The 17954-nt window shown below is 39.9% G+C and overlaps 1 protein-coding gene across 15 annotated transcripts in view; it reads right to left on the bottom strand.

Moving 5' to 3' along the window:
* CACNA1E (calcium voltage-gated channel subunit alpha1 E) overlaps positions 1-17954 on the bottom strand; it is a 607618-nt gene that overhangs the window by 419656 nt on the left and 170008 nt on the right. For 2 of the 15 annotated variants that reach the window (XM_084977828.1, XM_084977834.1), the window contains one exon: positions 9736-9784. The exons of the other annotated variants lie outside the window; for them this stretch is intronic. The gene's annotated coding sequence lies outside the window, so the exon portion shown is untranslated. The remainder of the gene's footprint in view (positions 1-9735; positions 9785-17954) is intronic. 15 annotated transcript variants of the gene reach the window in all.

Here is a 17954-nt window from a genome sequence, read left to right as displayed (position 1 = left end):
AAGTTCTAAAAGGGAAAAATCTTCAAGGTAGAATACATTACTCAGAAAGGTTATTATTTAAAATATAAGGAGAAATAAAGACTTTCTCACACAAGCAAAAACCAAAAGAATATAGTAATACAAAACCTATCCTAAAAGAAAAACTGAAAGGTCTCCTCTAAATAAGATATAGGATATAGGAAATCACAATTGGAAAGTAATCCCTTACATAAGCCAGTGTACAGATCAAAAAGAAAAAAAAACTATTTATTAAAGTGATGATAAACACAAGGAACAGGTAAAGGATAAACATGAAGATGTTTAAAAAAAAAAGACATCAAAATCATAAAATGTGGGGAAGCAGGGTAAGAAAATCTAGACTCTTTAAATTTTTTTTTTATTTTGTAGCTGTACCTGTGGCATATGGAAGTACCTGGGCAAGGGGTCAAATTGGAGCTGCAGCTGGGGCCTATACTACAGCCATGACAATACCAGATCTGAGCCACATCTGTAACCTACACTACAGCTTATGGCAATGCTGGATCTTTAACCCACTGAGTGAGACAAAGATTGAACCCACATCCTCACAGAGACAACACTGGATCCTTAACCACAACAGGAACTCCTAGACTCTTTTTTTTTTTTTTTGGCTTTTCAGGGCTGCACCTGTGGCATATGGAAATCCCCAGGCTAGGGGTTGAATTAGAGCTGCAGCTGCTGGCCTACACCACAGCCACAGAAATGCTGGATCAATAAATCAATAAAGCCAAGAGCAGGTTCTTCAAAAGGGTAAACAAAATTAACAAACCTCTGGCCAGGCTCACCAAGAAGAAAAGAGAGAGAACCCAAATAAACAAAATGAGAAATGAAAAAGAATAAATCTCAACTGATACTGCAGAAATAGAAAAAAAAAAGTAGAGAAAATAGTATGAACAATTATATGCCAACACATTTGAGAACAAGAAATGGACAACTTTCTAGAAACATATAACCCACCAAAACTGAATCAAAAAGAAATAGATAATTTGAACAGACCAATTACTAGCAGTGAAATTGAATATGTAATTTTTAAAAAATCCCTGCAAAAAAAAAAGCCCAGGACTAGATGGCTTCACAGGAGAATTCTACAAAACATCTTATACCCATCCTTCTTAAACTCTTCCAAAGGTTGAAGAGGAAGGAACACTCCCAAAGACATTCTATGAAGCCACCATCATCCTAATACCAAAGCAAACAAAGATACCACCAAAAAAGAAAATTATAGGCCAATATCTTTGATGAATATGGTTGTAAAATTTCTCAACAAAATTTTAGCCAACTGAATCCAACACCGCATAAAAAAGATCATACACCATGATGAAATGAGATTAATCCCAAGTTCACAAGGATGGTTCAACATATGCAAATCAATCAATGGAACACACCACATTAACAAAAGAAAAGTCAAAAACCACATGATCGTCTCAAAAGATGCAGCAAAAAAAAAAAAAAAAAACTTGACAAAATTCAACATCCATTCATGATAAAAAAATTCTTAGCAAAGCGGGTATAGAAGGAACATAACTCAACATAATAAAAGCCATATGCCAAACACACAGCCAATATAATACTTAATGAAGAAAAGATGAAAGCTTTCCCACTAAAATCGAGAACAAGACAAGGATGCTCACACTCACCACTTTCATTCAACATAGTATTGGAAGTCCTGGCCACAGCAATCAGACAAGGGAAAGAAATAAAAGTCATCCAAATTGGAAGCAGAGAGGTAAAACTGCTACTATATGCAGATGGCATGACACTACATGTAGAAAACCCTAAGGACTCCACACCAAAAAATACTTGATCTGATAAACAAATTCAGCAAAGTATCAGGATACAAGATTAATATCCAGAAATTGGTTGCATTTTTATATAAACACTGAAATGTTAGAAAAGGAATGTTAAAAAAAAACTTTTTAAAAAATCACACCAAAAATAATAAAATGTCTAGGAATAAACCTGACCAAGGAAGTGAAAGACTTGTACACCAAGAACTATAAAACATTAATCAAGGAAATTAAGAGGATTCAAAAAAATGGAAAAGATATTCCATGCTCTTGGATTGGAAGAATTAACTTTATTAAAATGGCCATACTCCCTGGTGTAAGCCAGTGGCTACAGCTCCGATCAGACCCTTAGCCTGGGAACGTCCATATGCCATGGGAGCAGCCCTAGAAATGGCAAAAAGACAAAATAAATAAATAAATTAAATTAAATAAAATGGTCAGACTATCCAAAGCAATCTACACATTTAATGTAACCCCTATCAAATTACTCATGATAGAACTAGAACAAATAATCCTAAAATTTAGATGGAGCCATAAAAAAAAAACAGAAATCTCAAAGCAATACTGAGGGAAAAAACAAGTCAGGAGGCATAACTCTCCCAGACTTTAGACAATATTACAAAGCTACAGTAATCAAAACAGTGTGGTATTGCTACCAAAAAAACCAGACATATGGATTAATGGAACAGAATAGAGAACCCAGAAATAAACCCACATACCTATGGTCAGTTAATCTTTGATAATATAGACAAGAATATATAATGGGAAAAATACAGTGTCTTCAGCAAGTGGTGCTGGGAAAATTCGACAGCTGCATGTAAATCAATGAAATCAGAATATGCCCTCAAACCATGCAGAAAAATAAACTCAAAGTGGCCTAAAGACTTAAACATAAGACATAACACCTTAAAACTGCTAGAAGAGAACATAGGCAAAACATTCTCTGACATAACCATACCAATGTTTCATTAGGTCAGCCTCTCAAGGCAATAAAAATTTTTTAAAAATTTTTTAAATGAGACTTAATCAAACACAAGCTTTTTGCACAGTAAAGGAAACCATAAACAAAATGAAAAAATAACCTACAGAATTAGAGAAAATATTTGCAAATGATACAACCAAAAGGGGCTTATTATCTAAAATATACAAACAACTTATACAACTCAGCAACAAAAAACAAACAACCCAATCAAAAAATGGGCAGAAGACCTAGACAGACATTTCTCCAAAGAAGACACAGGGATGGCCAGTAGGCACATGAAAAGATGCTCAGCATCACTAATTATTAGAGAAATACAAATCAAAACTACAATGAGGTACCACCTAACACCAGTCAGAATAGCCATCATTAATAAGTCTACAAATAACAAATGCTGCAAAGGGCATGGAGAAAAGGGAACCCTCTGGAGTTCCCACTGTGGTGAAGTGGGTTAAGAATCCAACTGAAGCGACTCAAGTCTTTGTGGAGGCACAGATTTGATTCCAGGCCCAGGAACTGCCACATGCCACAGGTGCAGCCATTTAAAAAAAAAGTGAAGCCAAGGGAAGAGATGAGATAGCCTTATGGGAATTCCCTTGTAATTAACTCTGTTTTTCTCTCACTGCCTTTAGAATCCTCTCCTTATTTTTTGCTTCTGCCATTTTTATTATAATTTTATTAATTTATAATAATATGGATGAATGGATAATAAGATGTGATACACACACACACACACACACACGAATATTATTCAGCCATAAAAAGAAGGACATTCTGCCATTTGCAACAACATGGATGGAATTTGAGGGCATTATGCCAAATGAAATAAGACAGAAAAGCAAACACTATATGAACTTATACGTGAAATCTAAAAAAAAATGAACTCATAAAGAACAGATTGGTGATTGCTAAAGGAGGGGGAGGGGTGAGAGGTGCGGGGTAGTAGGTGGGCAAAATGAATGAAGGTGATCAAAAGATAACACAATGTCATAAGAGAAATAAGCCAGGGGGTGTTCCTGAGGGAAAAATCACTGCAGCCTCTCAGCCCAACCTAGTCTTATCATACCTTCCTTTCTCCTGACCAATTCTAGCCACACTGGTCTCCAAAAACAGCTTCTAGAACATATCAAGGTCTTTCCCATCTCCAGGCCTCTGCAGTTGCTGCCCCTCAGTCTGGAACATTCTTCTTTTTGCCCTCCACATGGCTGGCTCAGTTCAAATGTCACCATTTCAGATGACCTTTTTTTTTTGGTCTTTTTGCCTTTTCTAGGGCTGCTCCCATGGCATATAGAGGTTCCCAGGCTAGGGGTCAAATTGGAGCTGCAGCTGCCAGCATACACCACAGCCACAGCCACGCGGGATCCGAGCCAAGTCTGCAACCTACACCACAGCTCATGGCAACGCTGGATCATTAACCCACTGAGCAAGGCCAGGGATCGAACCCACAACCTCATGGTTTCTAGTCGGATTCATTAACCACTGAGCCACGACGGGAACTCCCTCAGATGACCTTTAATCACCATATCCCCAACAGTGCCCCCAGCTGCCCGGGTGCTGTTATAAAATTTTCTGGGGGTGTCCTCAGACTTCTACTCCTCCCTCCTCATGCTGTCTTTCCAGCTATCTCCTCCCTTCTCCTGCCTCCAGCTCTCAGCTCTGAGCCCTTTTGCACATATTTGTGGCAGCATCACCTCTCTGCAGCTGCAACTCCATATTTCATGCTCGCTCCAAGACATTTTGGAAAACAGAGATCACTGTATTTTGCAAACAAGTTCCTTTTCCTTTCTCCCTATTTCTGTTACTCCTACCCTTCCAGTTTCCTAAGCCTATAATCACACAGTCATCTGTAATTAATTCCCAATAGGTAATCAATAACCAACTTTTCTACAGTGTTGTACAGTATACACGGGGCTTTCACATGTCATCTTCTTAATCATTTAGGTGGTCATTATTATTTTTAATAGCTTTATTGAATTGAATAAATAAGAAGCCATCACCAAAATCAAGGTAGTGAATATATCCATTATTCCAAATGCTTCCTTGTGCCCTTTGGTAACCTCTCCCTCACTCCTCCCCACTTTTCCACCCTCTCCAGTAAACAACTGATCTGTTTTCTCTACATTAGTGTGCATTTCCTAGAATTTTACATAAATGAAATCATACCTTATTTACTCATTTTTGTCTGGCTTCTTTCACGCAGCATGACTGCTTTGAGATTCATCCCATGTTATGTTATAGCTTGTATCAATATTTCCTTTTTATTACTGAGTAGTATTCCATTGTATGAATGTACCAATTTGTCCATTCATCTAGTGATGAATATTTGGGGTTTCCTGTTTGGGGCTATTACAAATAAAGCTTCAGTGAACATCTGTATGCAAGTCATTATATGGATATATGCTTTCATTCCTCTTGGGTAAAAACTAGGGGTGGAACAGCTGTGTCATAGTATAGATATATGTTTAACTTATTAAAAAGCTGCTCAATGACTTTACAGTGTGGCATACCACTTCAAATTCACACCACCAGCACTTAAGAGTTCCAGTTCTTTCCTATTCTCAAGCTGTAATCTGCCTTTCCCTAATGATTGATGATGTTCACCATATTATCATGTGCTCATTTGCCAAAGATTTGGATTCAGTTTGCCAAACGTTTGTTCAGAATTTTTGCAACTACATCCATGAAGGATACTGGTTTGCAGCTTTCTTCTCTTGTGATGTCTTTGTCTGGTTTTGGTATCAGTGTAATTCTTGCTTCATAAAATGAGTTGGGAAGTAATCCTTCCTCTTCAATCTTCTGGAAAAATTTGTATGGAATTCATATTTAAACCTTTGGTAGGCTGCACCAGTGAAATTATTTGGGCCTGGAGTTATCTTTGTGGAAACATTTTTGACCAAATATTATATTTTTAATATCTGTGCAGCTAATCATGTTACCTATTTCTTTTAAAATTAGCTCAGTAGTTTGTATCTTTCAAGGAATTTGTCATTTTTATCTAAGTTGTTGAATTTATTGGCAGAAAGTTCATAATATTACCCTTATTATCCTTTTAATACCATGCAGCATCTATAATGATGTCACCTTTCTCATTCCTGATACTAGTAGTTTATATCTTTTTTCATTTTTTCCTGATGAGTCTGGCTAGAGGTTTATCAATTTTACTGACCTTCTCAAAAGAACTAGCTTTCAGTTTCATTAATTTGTTTCTATATTTTTCTGTTTTTAGAGTAATTGATTTCTGCTCTGATCATTATTAATTATTTTCTTCTACTTACTTTGGGTTTACCTTGCTCTTCTTTTTCTAGTTTAAGATGAAAGCTGAAGTCATTGATTTGAGAACTTTATTTTCTCTTATAAGTGTTCAAGCCCATCAAGTTTGTGTCTTTATATTCAGCGGATTTCTCATAGGAAATACGCGGTTAGGTCTTGCCTTCTCATCCAGTCTGACAGCAACTGTCTTTTAATTGGAGTGTTTATTGATACAGTTGGGTTTATATCTATTGTCTTGTTTTTATTTTCTATTTGTCCCATCTGTCCTCTGACTCTTTTTTCCTTTTTCTGCTTTCTTTCAGATAAACTGAATATTTTATATGATTCTGTTTTATTTCCTTTTTTTTTTTTTTTTTTTTTTTTTGGTCTTTTCAACCTTTTCTAGGGCCGCTCCTGCGGCACATGGAGAGTCCCAGGCTAGGGGTCTAATCGGAGCTGTAGCCACGGGCCTATGCCAGAGCCACAGCAACGTGGGATCCGAGCTGTGTCTGTGACCTACACCACAGCTCACAGCAACGCCGGATCCTTAACCCACTGAGCAAGGCCAGGGATCAAACCTGCAACCTTATGGTTCCTAGTCAGATTCGTTAACCACTGCGCCACGACAGGAACTCCTGTTTTATTTCCATAATTAGCTTATTATCTATAACTCTGTGATTTGTTACTCTAGGGGCTTCTTTAAGATTTATAGAACACATAGTTAGTACACATATTTGTTACTATATATATACACATATTTGTCACTATACATATATAGTACACATTTATAGTACACATTTGTTACTATATATACATATATACACACACACACATATTTGTTATTACACCTATATAGTACACATTTATAGTACACATTTATAGTACACATATTTGTTACTCTAGGGGTTTCTTTAAGATTTATAGTGAACAGGGAGTTCCCGTCGTGGCACAGTGGTTAACGAATCCGACTAGGAACCATGAGGTTGCGGGTTCGGTCCCTGCCCTTGCTCAGTGGGTTGAGGATCCGGCGTTGCCGTGAGCTGTAGTGTAGGTTGCAGACACGGCTCGGATCCCGCGTTGCTGTGGCTCTGGTGTAGGCCGGTGGCTACAGCTCCGATTCAACCCCTAGCCTGGGAACCTCCATATGCCGCGGGAGCGGCCCAAGAAATAGCAACAACAACAACAACAACAAAAAAAAAAAGACAAAAAAAGACAAAAAATAAAAAAAAGATTTATAGTGAACATATTACCTTGGGACAGTCTATCCTCAAATGATAGCATAAGAACCAGACAATAATATATTTCCATTTCTCCCTTCCCAATTTCTGTTCTGGTGTTGTTGTGACTTTGATTTTTACATATATTATAAACTACCACTTCACTGTTATTACTTTTGTTTAAAGACTTTATTTTCTTTTAAAGATATTTAAATAATAAGTTTTAAAATCTTGTATGTTTATCCATGTAGATATCATTTCTGGTGTTCTTCACTCCTTCATGTAGGTCCAGAATTACACCTGGTATCCTATTCCTTCTGCTTGAAGAATCCCCGTTAACATTTCTTATAGTGTGATTCTGCTGGGATAATTTTTTTCAGCTTTTGTATGTCTGAAAAAGTCTTTATTTGTCCTTCATTTTTGAAAGATACTCTCTCTGGACATAACTTCTCAGTTGATGGTGATACTTTTCTTTCAATGATATTCCACAATCTTTCATCTATATTGCTTTGAAAAGAAATCTGCTATCATCCTTATCTTGCTTCTTCTCTACATAATGTGTCTTTTTTCTCTGGTATCTTTTCATATTTTCTCTTTATCAACAGTTTTGAACAATTTGATTATGGCGTGCCTTGTCATAGTTTTCTTCAGGTTCCTTGTGCTTAGAGTTTGGGAGCTTCTTGGATTTGTGAATTTATTGTTTTCATCAAATTTGGAAATTTCACCTATTATTTCTTCAAATATTTTTCTGCCCCTTCTGCTCTCCTCTCCTTTGTAAATGCTAGTCACATGTACATGAGGCCACTTGAAGTTCTCCACAACTTACAGATGGTCTGTTCTTTTTTAAAAAATTCTCTTTCATTCCCGTGTTTCACTTTGGATATGTTCTATCGCTACAACTTCAAGTTCACTAAACTTTCCTTCTGCAAAGTCTAACTTACCACTAACATGCAGCATATTTTTATCTCACACATTGTAATTCTCATCTTTAAAAGATGGATTTTTATATCTTCCATGTTTCAACTTAACTTTTTGAACATATTGAATACAGTTATAACTATTTTTAATGGCTTTGTCTCCTAATTCTAACATCTGGATCCGTTGTGGGTCAGTTTTAGTTTATAAATTTATCTCACTGTGGGTTATATTTTCTTGCTTCTTTGCATGCCTGGTAATTTTTGATTGGATAGCTAGCATTGGAAACTTTACCTTATTGGATGCTGAACAAAATTAACCATGAATATCTGTGAGTTTTCTCCTGGGATGCACTTTCTTTGGAAACTGTTCAATCCTTTTGTGACTTCCTTTGAAATTTGTTATGCAGAACCAAAGTAGTGTTTTATTTAGAGTTTATTATTCCCCACGATTGAAGACACCTTTTCTGTGTGCTTTCCCCAGTGCCCTCAAATCTTAAGGTTTCCAGTCTGGCTGTTGAGTATAGGTACCATTTCTGGCCCTGTGTGAGCGCTGGTCACTGTTACCTCTGATCCTTTCAGGTGGTTCTTTCCCTAGCCTTGGGTTATTTCTTCATACACATGCACTCAAGAGTACTCAGCTAAAGACTCAAAAGAGATTCTCTAGAAATGCCTAGAGTCCTGTCTCTTTGCAACTCTCTCTTCTCTGTAATTCTGTCCTGACAACTCTAACTACTTTGGTCTCCCTGGACTCTCAATTCTGTCTCTTCAACTCAGGGAGTTTTCTGGGATCTACCAAGGTTTCCCTTCCCAGCGTTTGGCCTGGAAACTCTCAAGATAGTAAGCTGGGGAGTTCCCGTCGTGGCGCAGTGGTTAACGAATCCGACTAGGAACCATGAGGTTGCGGGTTCGATCCCTGCCCTTGCTCAGTGGGTCAAGGTTTCGGCGTTGCTGTGAGCTGTGGTGTAGGTCGCAGACGCGGCTCGGATCCTGCGTTGCTGTGGCTCTGGCGTAGGCTGGCAGCTACAGCTCCGATTAGACCCCTAGCCTGGGAACCTCCATATGCCGCGAGAGCGGCCCAAGAAATGGCAAAAAAAAAAGACAAAAAAAAAAAAAAAAAAAAAAAAAAAAAAAAAAAAAAAAAAAAAAAAGATAGTAAGCTGGGACAATGAAAGAGTTCACTTCTTATGTTTCTCATTCCTCAGGCCCTACTAAATTTTTATGCTGATGCCCAATGTCTCGCAAACCATTATTTCACATACTGTGTCTGAATTTTTGGTATTTCAAGTGGTAGGTTAAATATGGTCCCTTTACTTCATCTTGACCAAAAGCAAAATTTCTGTCATTATTACTATACCCATATTACAAATGAATAAATTGAAGAGCCAGCCCAAGATTGCAAATTACAAGTGTCCTTAAACTCCACAGCAAATAACATCACCAAATTCTGTCCATTATTCCTTTTTTCTATTACCATCGTCACAGTTCAAGATTTAATTTTCATTTGAACTATAGAAATAATTATCTCTTAACTAAGAAATGAAGGATGAAACTATGTGTGTTTTACTTACATTTTTATATTGCTAACAGCTCCTTGAGCATTGCTGGGGTTCAACAAATCTAGGGAAAATACATAGTGCGGTATTAAGCATATATAATACAAGAGCCAGACTGCCTGAGTTCATACTGGTTCCGCAACTCACTGGCCATATGACCATAGGCAAGTCACTTAACTTGCTTACACTTTCGTGTTCTTACGTATAACCCAGAGACAACAGCATCAAACAGAGTATTGTTGTGAAGAGTAAATGCCTTAATAATTGTGAAATGTGGAGTTCCCGTCGTGGCTCAACAGTTAGCAAACTTGACAAGCATCCATGAGGACACAGGCTCAATCCCTGGCCTCGTTCAGAGGGTGAAGGATATGGCATTGCCGTGAGCTGTGGTGTAGGTGACAGATGCCACTCGGATCTCGAGTTGTTGTGGCTGTGGTATAGGCCAGCAGCTACAGCTCCGATTGGACCCCTATCCTGGGGACCTCCATATGCCACAGGTATAGCCCTAAAAGACAAAAAGACCAAAAAAAAAATTGTGAAATGCAAAAAACAATTCCTGGTACACAGTAAGCATTGTCTAAGTGTTAGCTAGTATGACTGACTTGAATTGAACTGGTCTCCTTGCTTTTAATTTCTCCTCCCTTTAATTTATTCTCCAAAGATACTTATTTTAGAAGACGTCTCCTAAAATCCAAGTTTTACCCTAATGTATCCCATATAAAACTATGGCTCCCCATGTAACCCCCAAAGTACTCCCCCCATCTAGCCCCAACCCTCATCTCTAAGTTCACATCCCCGCCACCACTACCATCACATGAACTATTTGCTCCAAGAATACTGACCTCTTGCCAGACCCCAAGTACTCTTTCTCCTGACCTTTGTTCACACAATAACCTCCACCTGAAATTTCATTCTATGGTCTCCTCCACTCAAGTCCACTCTGACATCCTATCCATCCTTAAAAGTCTAATCCAAACACCATCTCCCCATGAAGCTTATCCTGATCACTCTCAAAGCATTCAATTTCTATGTCCTCTTAACAACCTCAGCAACACTGTCCATGATTTTCATAGGAACCCTATTTACTTCCTTTTTTTAGACACTGTTATAGACCTCTTCACCTAGCAGGCACTCAATAAACATCCATTCACTGAACAAATAAGTTAATGTGACTCAGAGGACTAGTGAGAACATTCAAAGCAAAGAACTGTACAGTAAATTCTTTCCTTAGCCAGTTCTTCCAGAGAGAAGCTGAGCTCCTCATCATGCAAATGGCAGGAAGAACTGAGCCCAAAACAGTCACATTATCCCTGGCAGCCCCTGGAGGGAAAGAAGTAGCAAAGGGCACGAAACTTCAGTTACCAGTTTCAGGGCTCTTGAACTTGTCTAATTAACACAGCCTCACTGAGTCAAATGTGCCAAAAAAAAGCAGAACATCCCACCAAATATAGACTCTGCTGCCATCCTCCCCTGGAAATAGAAAGTAGGAGGCAGCTCGGGACGCAAAGGAAGAGTGACATGGTGTCACAGGATGGGAGAGCGGCCCATTCCTGCCACTCCTGCCACAAACAGCAAGAAAGAAGCCAGGGGTAGGAACCGCTTCCCATCCCCTCCCACCCCAAGCTGTGAGGGACCTTCCCCAAATGGTTGGGAAAGGAGGGGACAAAGGGAGGCATGTCACAAGCCACCTCCCAGCATGAGGTCCTTTCTGCCTCTGTCTCCTAGAGACTGAGGGAGGAAAAGAGAATTAGGACATAACAATGTGGACTCTAAAAAAAAATAATAATGCAAATCAACTTATTTACAAAAAAGAAACAGACTCACAAAGAAAACAAACTTACAGTCACCAAAGGGGAAAGCCAAGGGGGATGGATAAATTAGGAGTATGAGATTAATAAATGCATACAATTATCTATAAAATTGATAAACAACAAGGATTTACTATATGGCACAGGGAACTATATTCAATATCTTGTAATATCCTACGATGGAAAATAATCTGAAAATATGGAGTTCCCGTCGTGGCGCAGTGGTTAACGAATCCAACTAGGAACCATGAGGTTGCGGGTTCGGTCCCTGCCCTTGCTCAGTGGATTAACGATCTGGCGTTGCCGTGAGCTGTGGTGTAGGTTGCAGATGCAGCTCAGATCCTGCATTGCTGTGGCTCTGGCGTAGGCTGGCGGCTACAGCTCCGATTCAACCCCTAGCCTGGGAACCTTCATATGCCGCGGGAGCGGCCCAAAAAAATAGCAAAAAAAACAAAACAAACAAACAAAAAAATATATATATATATACATATGTTTAACTGAATCACTTTGCTGTGTACCTGAAACTAACATGATATTATAAATCAACTATAGTTAAATAAACATTTTTAAAAGATATGAAAACCTGTTCCTGCAGGTTCTGTGACCTTAACCTGGCTCAGGAAATATCTGGTAGGCCAACGCTGTCTAAGATGCAAACTGGCCCTGTCCAACCTTCTTCCCTGTTTCTTGTCTCTGCCCCAGAAAAATAAACAGCTTACCTTTAAGGGTGGATAATCCAGGCTGAGGTTTATATTAAAGCAAACAACAACAAAAGAGGTATCCACACAGGTGGCAGGCATGATGTGTAGGTTTGTTCCAAATATTTCCACACCCAACTCCCACCTCCCTGTCACCTTGGGCTTTAACCATGCATTCTTCATACAACTCAGGCCCTTCCCTGGATCCACTCACTCAATGAATATTTGTTGAGTGCCTTATGTGTGCCAAACTTGTGCACTAGAAATTAAATAGTAAAAAGATGCACACACAGTAATTTTGCCTCAATGGAGATTGCAGTCTACAAGGAAAAACAGATATTAAATAAATAATTACATTGGTAAGTCCATAATTCATCAACAAGATACGTTCTAAGCAGCCAGCAAACTCAGCCTCATCTAGGGTCTCAAGAGAAGTCACCCAGAGGGGACAAGAAAGATGAGGGGCTCCAGGCTCGACATCACTTCCCAGCCAGGTGATCCACAGCATGTTGCTTAGCTTCCCTGTGCCTCAGTTTCCTCGTTTATGAAATGGGGAGTTGGGGGGGGGGAGTCTTGATATGACCTACTTCGCAGAGCTGCGAGGATTAAAATGAGCTAATCCAATACATACACACAGCGTTTGGAATAGTTCCTGACAAAGTACCAAGTGTTCACTCTTGTTCTTCAAATCATTCCTGATCCTTCTGCTCAAATTTCTCCTCTCAGGAGACCCTTCGGTGACTCCTTCTGGAGGAATCAGACATCTCCAGAAATCTCAGTTGGCACCTCTGTAATAGCACCCACCCCCAATCACTCTGACTCATTCACCTAGGTGGGTTAACGTCAGGGCCATGGAAGGTTCTAGAAAGCCTTGACCACATCTGATATTCATCTTCATGTTCTCGGTGTCTACCATGGTATGACACAAACAAGTGCTCATAAGCATTTAAGGAACAAATAACTGGATTCCTTTTCAGTTTAATAGAGGCTCCTATCAAGTTTAAAAACCAGATCAGGTGATTAATGAGCTACAAATGCAACTGACAGGAATTTGATCCCCCGATAAAACCTCTTTTCACAGAATTGCTCTGAAGACTTGTGCCCCCAGGCTGTGCTGACAAACCTCTAGGGAACGGTTCCCTCAAAGGCAATGGGGACTATGAGCTCTGTGAGGGCGGGGCCTGAGTCTCCCTCACTGTTTCACCCCCACCACCTGCAAGTAAGCACATTGCGCACATTCTATTAACAGCTGTTGAGTGAACTAACAATGCCCGTCATATTGTTATCCATCCACTATGTCACTCAGCATCTTCCCATCTCTACATCTTTGGCATCTGGACACCTTCTCCAGAGCCCTTTCACTTTATGAAAATGTGACACCTGTGATTAATTGTTCTTCTCTTTTTATTCCAGCTGCAGAGAAGATTAGACCCAAACCCGAGGTCCACTTTTTAACTGCGAAGGCATTTAGGGTATGCAGCATACCAGTTTTCTGTTTGGTCTCAACTAACTATATTGCATTGTTTTTCCTGCACTCTAGTCACCCTTTTCTGTCTTTTATCTTTATTACTTGATATATGTAGCAGTGCAAAATTAAACACACAGCTTAGATATGTAAAAAATTTACCCTTTTTTTTCTTTTTCTTTTTTTTTTTTTTTTTATGATTGCACCCAAGGTGTATGGAAATTCCCAGGCTAGGGGTCGAATCAGAGCTACAGCTGCCAGCCTACACCACAGCCACAGCAACATGGGATCCCCAACCCACTGAGTGAGGGCAGGGATCGAACCTGATCCTCATGGATACTAGTTGGATTCATTTCTGGCTGCACCACAACAGGAACTCCCTATGCCTTCTAATTTTTAAAACTAAATTCATTTTTATTACTGAACCCCAATTCCTTAGATAGTGGGGGAAATTATTTAACTTGCTATTTCAGGTTATTTTAGATTCTACTGACTAAAAATTGTTTCTTTTAGGTTAGCTCAGGTTTTTAGGGGCAAAATCCGAGAATCAATTCAGAGTTGAATGTCCTACCAAGGCAGTTTCTATGAATCAGATGCTATTTGAGATACAGCAGGCATTCGGGTGACTTGATGACGTTAGAAAAGGGAGCCATGGTCATTAAAGGTCTCCAGTGCAACGTGACAGGTACAGCCTGGCTCTACTAAGCAAATGCCTCCAGGTGCAAGGTCCCCATCTTTGAGGCCCATGTATTAGAAATACTCGACAATTTTCATCCAACAAATTCACTGGAGAGAAAGTTCTATGATACGGCTTTTTGAGCTTCCTATGACTTTCACATCCCAGAATGCCTTAGTTAGTGTGTGGAGAATTCCCTTTCCCTGAGGGGAAGTTTGACTGACAGAGCAAGGCTTGTGACACAGCAGGCATCAGTTTTCTCCTGTGGCCTAGTCAGACTGGGAGACAGACTGGAGAATGTTGCCATTAAAAAGGCTTGGTAGCAAGCCAGGTAATTTCAGTTTTCAACCCCCACGCTGCATTGTGCGCAAGGCTTGAATTAGTGGAAATTTCCAAGCTAGAAATATCTCGGAGCCAACCAGCTTTGAAATGTTGACATGCAACTGTTCACCGGGATGCTTGCAGGCCTGCATAATTAAGTGAGGAACGTCCCAACCTGAATGAGGGAGTCGCTCAGACAAAAGAGTCCACTGTCCTCTGCGGCATCCGCTTCAACACATATCGTGATGCTTCTTTTAGAGTCGAGTCAGAATCCTCATAAATCAGCATTAATACAAATCCTGGTGGTCATTCAAAAAGAACCTGTGTGCTGAGTGAGTACTTGATATTCACCATCTTTACTTTCTGAAGAATCCACAGGGAGGGTGGGAGATCTACTCTTGGAAGTAGAACTGAGCAATTTGGCACCAAAGGCTATGCCCATTCACACCACTGCCTCCAAGATGTTTCGATTCTCCCCTCTTGGAAGGTTAGAGGTAAGTTTAGGGTAAATAGAGACTGATTTAAACACACACACACACACACACACACAATAAAGCTTTTTTTCCTTTTTTTTTTTTTTTTTTTTGCTTTCGGTACACAAAAACTTTTTCAAAATTCATTCTATGGCCTCTTGTATCAATGCTGACAAAGTACTGCCCTCATCCTCACTGGTCCTGTCTCTGCCCCCATCCGCTTCTCTCTGTCCTCACAAGACACATGGGGAAAAATACAGATGTAAATTTTAAAAAGTGGCTTTTCCTAAAGCTCCATAAGGAAGTCTGACTTGTTTCTGTCACACAACTGAACCAAACTGATATTCCTACTTCAGGCTAATTTTGACTTTCAGCTAGCTTTTATTATGGCTAATTCAGATGTCTCTAATAACTTTTTTAGAAATCGTTTCAACAGTAAAATTTGTACCCCAGGTTCTCTGTGGAAATAGTTTTCATTTGTCACCTCGTTATAAATATCTCCTTTTTGGTTATTCTGGCAGATATGTGATGCATTTTCTCTTTGCCAAGTACTCTGCACAGATATCTATCAAAAGCATTGGTAAGGATTTCTGAAAGCTCTATAAGAAACAAAGCACTATTTTCAAGGAAAGTAGAGTAAATTACAAGTAAGTTGGCATATTTCTCATGGTCCTGGAGCAGAACTGTATGTGTTGCATTGGAAAATAATTAAAATAGAGAAGCCAATTACCATATCTTACCCATTCCTTAAGAAACAATCTTGTAAGTAGTCAACTAGCGACTCTGTTATTTTCACTTCTAACTAGTACAAACATAGTTATCACCCCAAATCAAGTTCATCTGGAGAGCATCAAACTTTGATTTATTTCTTATTCATGTTTTCTACAGTTGCACATTCGGTACCCCTTTGAGAAAGCAAGGCTTCCTAAATGGTTTTCAAGATTGCAGTGTGCAGGTGCTGATGGCCCATGCAGGATGTCCGCCTCCAGTAAGAGTTCATGCTGATGATTACTCCCTGATATGGCCACCACCGTGGCTGTGTCCCCAGGGTGGGCCACAGCTGCACCCCCTTCCCCTAGGAGACCCTCCAAGGGAAGCAATTGACCCCAAATTGCAGCAAGTGATCAGAGATAATCTCTTTTTGAGAACCATTCCACAAACTACAAGGGTCCCCAGGGATGGGGAAGCACCAGGGCTGGACTCTACTATTGAACAGCGCAAAGCACTAAGAGAATGGAGCATTATTAGAAAGTGGAAAGGACGTTGGAAACTTCTATGGAACTCTCAACCCTCCAGTGGAACCCACCCCTTTCCAACCACATCTGTTTGACCAGGTCCTCTTTAATAATGAGTTTGACACAGAATCCCAGAGAAAACGAACTACATCTGTCAGCAAGATGGAAAGAGGGACAGCTCTTTTCCTGAAGAGGAAGAAGACGAAGGCAAGGAAGCTGTTAATGGCAGAGGAAATGAGGAAGAAAAGAGAGAGGCATTCCAGGTCATCTGATTGGATGAAAACTGTTTTGAGTTGCAACCAAACATTCCATGGATTTTAGAAATTTTATGAAGAAATAAGAATCTGGAACCATGGTCCAAAAACTGGGAAAGGGCCTACACTGACATGGGCATGATTTGCTTCACTGACCATGATACCAAGACAGCCACCTAGATGGAGCCTCATCTTTATAAGAAAGCCAAAGCCCGAAAGACTGTAAAGATGGAAGAAGATTAGAGATCCAGAAGCCCTTTTAACCGTACTATTCTCTTTATCCCCTGTTGCTCTTCTTTGCTTGGATAATGAGTTTTCCAAAATCCAAAACAAACCATAACGTGTAAAAAGCACATAAGCAGTGGATGAGCAGCATGATCAACTGGTTCCGGTTGTCAACTGAAAAAACATGCACAATGTGAAAAAAGAAAAAGAAAAAGACTGCAGTGCACAACAAAAATAAATGTCCAGGTGGTCCTGGAACAAACAGAGGGAAAAATTCTTGACACCCGAGATAAGAAAGAAAAAATCCGAATGCAGAGACAAGATGGTGCCAGTTTAACTCAAAAGAGAACTTTTGAAGCAGCACTTTGGATTGGGCACCAGAGCTAAGATCTTTGACAAAATCAAAGTTTGGCTAGGACTCTGCCTTGATCCTGAGGAACAATAGGGTCTCCAAAGGCAGAAGGTGCTACCACAATACTCTCGAACGGCAGCTCTCCAGGGATGGGACGGGCAGGAGATACAGTCCACTGCAGGAAGTTGGGGTGTTCTGGATCCTGGTGGAGCCCCCTGTGGTAGCCCCAAAAGGATATGTAGATATGAAGACAGAGGGGTACCTCCTTCAATGCAAACACGGGACCACATAATGGAAAGAGGAGCAAGTTTTAAGGGAGGCCAGCCTCCAAACCACTGTCCTTTCACTTACAACAATGAGCTAAAAGGTAGTTCCTGTTGTGGCTCAGCGAGTTAAGAACCCAACATAATGTCTGTGAGGATGTGGGTTCCATCCCTGGCTTTGCTCAGTGGGTTAAGGATCCAGCATTGCCACAAGCTGCAGCACAGGTCACAGATGCAGCCTGGATCTGGCATTGCTGTGGCTATGTCGTAGGCCAGCAGCTATGGCTCCAATTCTACCCCTAGCCTGGGGACTTTCATATGCCACAGGTACAGCTTTAAGAGAAAAAAATAAAAATTAAAAAATAAAATTGAGCTAAAAGTACTTCGAATGACTGTTGTAAGGATGACAGATCATATGGGTAAGCATGTGGCACAAAATGAGCTTTTAAGGACTGTTAGATAAT

Source organism: Sus scrofa, chromosome 9 (assembly GCF_054392235.1).
Source record: "Sus scrofa isolate SSC_HxYL_T2T_F1_AM1 chromosome 9, Sscrofa_HxYL_maternal_Yorkshire_Landrace_v2.0, whole genome shotgun sequence".
NCBI classification, from domain to species: domain Eukaryota; kingdom Metazoa; phylum Chordata; class Mammalia; order Artiodactyla; family Suidae; genus Sus; species Sus scrofa.
Note: the sequence above shows the minus strand (reverse complement) of the source record. Positions and strands in the feature narration are given on the sequence as shown.